Source organism: Corvus moneduloides, chromosome 21 (assembly GCF_009650955.1).
Source record: "Corvus moneduloides isolate bCorMon1 chromosome 21, bCorMon1.pri, whole genome shotgun sequence".
Lineage (NCBI taxonomy): Eukaryota > Metazoa > Chordata > Aves > Passeriformes > Corvidae > Corvus > Corvus moneduloides.
This window is the reverse complement of record NC_045496.1, coordinates 8,752,745-8,760,262: the sequence shown is the minus strand read 5'-3', so window position 1 is coordinate 8,760,262 and position 7,518 is coordinate 8,752,745.

The window sequence follows — 7,518 nt, the reverse complement described above, 5'->3', positions numbered from 1 at the left end:
CCAAGCACCAGACTCTGGTCACCTCTTTCTTCTGAAGGCACAGGCAGAAAAACACAAATTTTAATAGGCTGAGTGCTTGCTGTTGCTATAAACAGCAACACCCAGTAAACAGGAGCTCAAGTCTAGGTGTCACTTCAGGACACTGCAGAAATCCCCAGCACTGGGGGGTCGTGGCACCAGAACAACAACTGAGACCTTTTATTTGATAAATAGCACATGATGCTTTAGAACAACTTGGAGAGAGAAAACACTTAAAGCCCAGATTTAAGTGGAAAATAGCATGAAAGCCAACGTGGCTAATGATCTGACAAGGAACACGCAAGGCTAATTTGGGACTTCTTTAAGTGGAATGCTTGATTAGGCACCAGAAAGGCATTAAATCATGTAGGTGTTCCTTGGGAAAAGCATCTCTAATGAGGCTGTGGTGGGAAAGTTTGAGTGAAGTTGGGGCAAACAGAGACGAAGAGAACAAAGAGATGATCTGGTGCAAGGGGAGATGGCAGCAGCCACTGACACTGCTGAGTGCAAGGAACACAGGGAGGGCAGTACCAAAGCCAGGGAAGACACTTCATCTGCACATCCTGCCCTTAATTTAGGAGTTATTAAGCAAAATGAGTCCTTAAAAGAACTCCATCTATGCGTTCCACCTGGCTCTGGCAGCCCCACTCGGGGGTCTCACCCCTGGCTGTCACTGGAGGGCTCAGGAGATGAATTTCAGCTGTGTCAGGAGATGAATTTTGTGCTGTGTCATGTGTGGGTTTGTTCCTTGGGTTCCTGACTGGTTCCCTGGGAATCTGCCTGGAAATAAAAGGATTCCTACTCAACCTAGAGCTCCTCTCCTTCTCACAAAGGTGCTGTGCTCTCCTTGGTGCTGCCCTTTGCTCCCTGTTCACCCTCCCTGGAACAACAACTCCTTTTTGCTGTTCCCACCAGAGCCGTAGCAGGAATGTCACACCCTGAGGAGCTGTGATGCCGTGCCCGGGCTGTAGGGTTGTGTATGGGACATGATATGGCAAAAAAAGGGTGAGGAGTGATCATTGCTAAGTTGTGTTGTCACATTCCAGTTCCGGAGCCTGGGAAATAACAGCAGAAGTCACTGGATGAGAAGAGGCAAGTTAAAAAGGGCATGAAAATGAAGTGTTTGCCAGCAGCCACGTTCAGGTTTGAAGAGGAAACTCCTGACTTCTGATTTAGATGGGAAGCTGCCCAACCTGTTGGCTGCTGGTTTTGCTTTGCTGTGCAGGCACCTGAGGCCAGGGGCTGCCTCCCCTCTTGTTCCCAGCGGTGAGATGCTTTGTGGGAGCTGTGGGGCTCAGCTTTTCCTGCTCTGCTGTTTGCCCAGGAGAGGTCAGGAGCCAGCTCTGCCTGGTGGCTGCTGCCTGGAGCACTCCCACCACTCCCTCTGTGCTCATGGGATGGTGACAAAGCCCTCCCACAGCAGCGCTTGCGTTTGTTTGATGCTGTTTGGCCAGTTTTGGGTGCTCCTTTTGAAAAGCCAACAGCTGATGAATAACCTGGTGTTTCACACGTGATTATGGTCCTCACAGCCTCAGTCAATAAATACAATAAGCTTGAACAGCCTGGTGTTGTGAGCTCTTTAAAATCATATCCTCTATTAGAGACAGCAGTCGATGGTGCTTATTCCAGTTCAGCAGTGATTGTGTGCTGGGTACTGCAAAAAGCCACCTGCAAGCCAAAGTGGGGACTGTAACTCCCTGCTGGTGTGCAGCACACCTGTCCTGCTCTATGAATCCTAGTTTTTAATTAAAGTGGATAAAATGCTTCACGAAACGCGATGTGCTTGTTTAAATACCGTCAGTCAGGCAAAGGGATTTAAACAGGGAAGTTTGGGCTTTTTGCAATGAAATGCGTATCTGCTGTCATGTGTGGGTTTGTTCCTTGGGTTCCTGACTGGTTCCCTGGGAATCTGCCTGGAAATAAAAGGATTCCTACTCAACCTAGAGCTCCTCTCCTTCTCACAAAGGTGCTGTGCTCTCCTTAGTGCTGCCTTTTGTTCCCTGTTCACCCTCCCTGGAACAACAACTCCTTTTTGCTGTTCCCACCAGAGCCGTAGCAGGAATGTCACGCCCTGAGGAGCAGGGTTGTGTATGGGACATGATGCAGCAAAAAAAAGGGTGAGGAGTGATCATTGATAAATTAGGATCATTGATAAGATAGGGTTATTCATGGCAAAGGGATTTAAACAGGGAAGTTTGGGTTTTTTGCAATGAAATGTGCATCTGGTGTCTCTCTTAGCTCTGTGCAATCCATCCAGAGAATCCAGCCCTGAATTCCACGTGCTCTCTAAACAAGAGGGAGAGGAGGAAAGGGATGTTCAGAGTGTATGTCCAGTTGATAGATATGAAAGGTTTGGGTTTGGTGACAAACAGCTTTATTGAAGTGGTGGAAATCACACAGAAAACAAACAAAACTGAGAGTTAACCTCAGCACATTGACGTGAGGAACACCAGGGAGCTAGAGCTGGCCACTGGTGAAGAAAATTCCAGCTGTGGATGTGTGGATGTGCTGCTTTGGATCTTATCTGCTGGAGCATTGGAGATAGACAAGATGAATTCCTCCCGAGCAAAATCCCAGGATTTAGGCCTCCTGTACCAATAAACCAGGATCAGAATTGGAGAGGGCATTTTACCCATCACAAATGTGTTTTCCTGTAGGACAACAGTAAAACCAGGTTTCCTGGAGTGATGGACAAGGTGTCTGTGGTAGGAACAAGCAAAACTGGTCCCATTCCCATGGCGAGGCTGGCTGGAATGGAGCTGGAGTTTGGACTCTGCCAGAGTCCTACCCAGCAGCAGAATGAGATGGCAAAGGGAAACTCCACATGTTTTTTCCCCTTTTTATTGCAAATTCACTGTATTTGATTTTTGAGGTGGGCACAACAACCAAGGCAGTGAGGCAGGAGCTGTGCTGCTGGTGCCAGGTGGGCTTGAGAGTGTTCCACAGGGACTGCTTTGGGCTGCTCCAAGGGGTGGGTCACGGGATCAGTGTGAGCTGGATATAGGGATACAGGATGGGATATTGATGGACTTTTCCTATGGGAGGGAATTCTGCAGCACTCAGGGCTCACTTTGACCTTGCTCTGGGGCTCTGCAGGGAAGGTCTGGCAGCCTGGAGCTGATTTACAGCCCAGGCTGAGTTACCTGGGAAAGCAGCAGCTTGTCCACTGTTACTTGCTGCTCCCGGGAGAAGTGGGGACTGAGGGTGCGTGGATCAGCTCCGTGTTCCGTGTGCTGCAGCAATGGGAAGGGGAGTCTGGGAGCTCTGCTGGAAGAGGTACCAGTTCTCCCACCTGCATCCCAGACTTTCCAAGCCCTGACTCCCCAAGCCCTGACTCCACCACCACTGCAATGTGTGCCAGGCTTTGGGACACCCCTTCTGCCACTCCCTCTCTGGATTCCTCCTGGCCCAGACATGGCTCTCTACAAGGCTCCTTCTGGGGGTTCAGGGGAGCCTTGCTGCAGTTCCCAATAAATCTCCAAGCCCTGTGGGTGTTCTTCCTCTGATGCCAATATTAATCCAGGTCAGCAGATTCCATGGTACCAGCTGACCCAATCCCTGGGTGTCTCAGTGATCTCCTTGACTTGGATCTAATTTCTGTCACTGGCTGTAAATAATTCCCAAACTAAAGCAGTTTGAATTGGATGGATGGACTTGCTTTGACTTATTAATGGCAGCAGTTGGCACTTCTTGTCCCATCTGTCTCTGTGAAGACTCCTGCTCAGCTCTCACCCTCGGTACAAGGAGCAGCTGTGATGTAATTCCTCAAGCACTGGAGAGCCAGAGGGCTGGGAAGGGTCTGATTCCCAGTGCAGATGAGAGTTGATGGAAGGGATGGGGACCTTCTGAGCTGTAGAAATACCTGAGCACCTTCCTACAGCTGAACTGCACTTGAGAGCACCCCGGAGACAGCTGGAAGTGAAAAGAGCCCTGGCACTGGTGAGCTCCAAGTCCTGCTGTGTGGATAGGGACTGGCTTTAGCAGAAGAAGACTCCAATCCCAAACCAAATGGCTCTTTTTCTGCTTCTGTGCCTGTGGAATATTTTAAAATTACCCCCTGAAATGTTCCTTGATGTTATAAATAGTGTGCTTCAGAGGCTGAGAGGCACATCCTTTTTCCCTCTCAGCCATGCTCCTCTCCAGCTCTGGGGATGTGGATTTGACATGGTCAAGGAATCTGCCCCAATGCAGGGAATAATTCACCTCCCTGGGTGAGAGCAGGGCCCTTCCTGGGGCTCACTCAATGTTTCCTGTCTGCATCAGGAGCAGATGACTCCAGTCCACGTGCAGGAGTTATTCACTCGTGCCTCCAAGGAAATGAGAGTTCACATTCCAGCTGTGGATTTTGTGGGGTGGATTTGGGTATCTGGTGCTTCGATGCCCTTCAGACATTGCAGCTCTGTTGGATCCCTGTTCCTGTAGGGGGAAGGCAGCTGGATCCAGCGGGGCTGAGCCTTTAGCAGTAACCCTTCTGCATTCCAAGGGTTGTGTATGGAAAATTGCATGAGCAAATCCAGGGAGCTCAAGGCTCTGGGATGCAGGGGGAGCTGGCCATCACTCAACTGCTGGATGCTGAAGTAGCCACACTCCTTCCCATGCCCTTCATGCCCAGAGCAGCCACATCTTGTCCTGGCTCCAGGCCCTGCAAAGTCATTCCCAAAGTCTTCTGGAAAGGACTGGTCAGCAGGTGGAGGTGGGGAGGGGCAGCAAAAGAAGTCACATTGCTTGTGTCCATATCTTAGAGCTGTAAAATCCAGCAGCCTTCTCCCTCTTTGCCTTCTGCATTCCCAAAAGAGTTTAATCATATTTTGGTTGGCTTTTTCCTGGGTATTGCTCCATGCTGGGGGTTGTTACAGTCCTGTAGACAAACTCATGGCTTTACAATGCAAAAAACCCCCGGGCTACCTGCATGTGTGAGATGATTTATTGTTCTTGATAATCAATTTGTTACCGCAGCTGTTTCAGGTTAATTCTGCTATTAATATCCCGAAACCACTGATGTGCAATCCCATTACACAGAGCCCAAACTCTGCTCCTGTGCCCCTGCCTGTGGCACAGTCAGGCAGATCATTGCAGCCCCTGCTCCAGCAGCTCTGCAACTCGGTGACCAAATGGCCCTGGGCTGCTTTGGTGGTGGCCAACTGCTGGGGAGCTCATCCTGCCAGCACGGAGCTCAATGCCGGGTGGAGCATGAAGCTGCTGGATGAGGGAGTGGAAAAATTGATTGATTTTATTTTTCCCTGCAGCTGAGAGCTGTGTGGCAAATGGCAATGGAAATCAAGCGGGATGAAGCAGGGGTTTGATCTGGGGAGAGGAGAGCAGTGAGAGAACGAGGGGGTAATTCAGGTAAACTGAGTGGGCTTGGTTCTGCACTGAGCCGGGTAATTAGGAGTCTGAACTGGGGGTGCAGTGTGGCCACAGCAGGGCAGCAGCTTTTGGGTTGGTTTTGACAAAATCAGGACTTTAAGAGGGTCATGCTGGCTGTGGGTTTATTTTTGGCTTTTTCCCGCAGCCCCACAGGAGTGGATGGGGACAGTGAGCACAGGGATGCAGAGCTCGGATTTTCAAAGGCATTTAGGCTAAATATAGAAATTGGTTATTAAGATTTTTCCATGAACGTTGTAAACAAATTAGTTCCACTAGGTAGCTATCTGCATGCCTAGGTGCTTATGTACCTCTGCAAAACCTTCCTGGAGGAGCTATTTGCTGTCTGGCTTCAGGATCCAAACTTTCTGAGCTGGGAACGAGGGAAGTTCACTTCACCTTCCTGGGGTAATTCCGAGCATTTGGGTGAACTTGTGCAGTGAAGGCTCTATCGCTCCACTGCCTTTACGGAGAAAAAGCTGCTTCATTTAGCAGGCAGGAGCCCTGGAGCTGAGTGATGTGAGCAGTCCCATGAGGAAGCTGCACATCAGCAGCTCTTGTTCTACATCTCCTCAGGCCCCTGAGGCCGCAGGGATATTTGCTGGAGTTCCAGACATTGTCACTTCCTGGCATCACTTTTGTTTGAACAAGTGTTGGAGAAGGATCCCCCAGCACCCACAGCTCCTTCCCCCGTGGCCTAGAAATTCATCAGCTGCTCGGGGCTGCTTGGCATCACTGCTGCAGTGTTTTGTTATTGTCACACATTTCCATTTCTCCCGAGCTTATGATAAGCATCCAAATTAAACTGCGGCCTCTGATGTTTCTGATATTTCCAGGCAATATTGATAATGAGGCTTGTGCTGCCGTGTGTCATTTACTCAAAGAGCTCTGAGCACCGAACAATCTCCGTGCACAGGGATTGTCTCATCCATCACTGGAAGTCAGCAGCGCCCGTACCACGGTGCACAGTGACATTACTCAGTGGTTTGGGGCAGAGAAAGCGGAACTGAGAAGACAAGAGATCTTTTATGGTGGCGTAAAAATAAGATTTTCTATGTGTTTGTTGCCAGTGGAGCGGGAGGAACGCTCTTGTGAAGAACTGGAAGCTTCCTTCAGCAGCCAAAACTTTGGTGCAGCCCATTACAGGAGATGTTATTTATTACTGTGCTCCAGGACCTGCTTTGTTTGGCTGTCAGATCCAAAAATCCTGGTCCAGACAGTCTGTGCTGAGTCCACGACAGCCCTGACAGGGCGTTCCCAGATGGAGGGATCCCAAGGGATGGGACACACGGATGCCCCATGGGGAACATTCAGTCTCGTGTCCATTCAGCCTCCCAGCCACGTCCTTTGCAAAGGACACTTGACCTCTGATTAAGGATGGACGCCAGGAGATGTCAAGGAAACAGGAATGGAGATTTCCTTTGATGGACAAGGAATTAATAAGGTCTGCTGACACTTCATCACAACAGAAGAATAAACAAACAGAACTTCCAAGCTGGCTCTTACAAAAGCTCCTGATTTATATGAAACCGAGCCTGGTGGGTGATGTGAGCCACTGGCACAGCCAAGCATCACCCCAAAGCAGCTCTCTTATCCCGAAGGAGGATAACAGGGGCTGACACAGAAATATGGCTTCTTAAACTGCTTTTACAAAAATCAATTCTTACCACATCAGTGTAAGTCCATTCTGGTGTAATTCCATCACTGCAATCGGGTTACTCCAGGCTTTAAATTGTCCTTGATCACAGAGCAACTCCAAATGATAAATGGAGCTTTCTTTCTCTTTTTTGGGATATTTGGGCCAAATTCTTGGCGCAGGTCAGGTACAGACAAGTGGCACCAACTTGTGAACTTCAGGGTTTAATTGGTTTTTCTATGTAAATTCTACTGCTATGCTGTACTTTGATTTTTAATCCTCTGTCTATAAATTTAAAAATCCCTCCAAAATATGAATGCTCATTAATAATCATTCATTGATCATCCTGTAATAATCAACCAATGATCTTTTATCAACATCCAACAGCTGCATCACCTCAATGCATTCCTGTTAATGAATTAAACCTCAGAAGAGAGAGATCAGCTCAGTTCCCAGGGGTGAACACAAAACCGCTTTGAAAGAACAGACAATTGCACAGC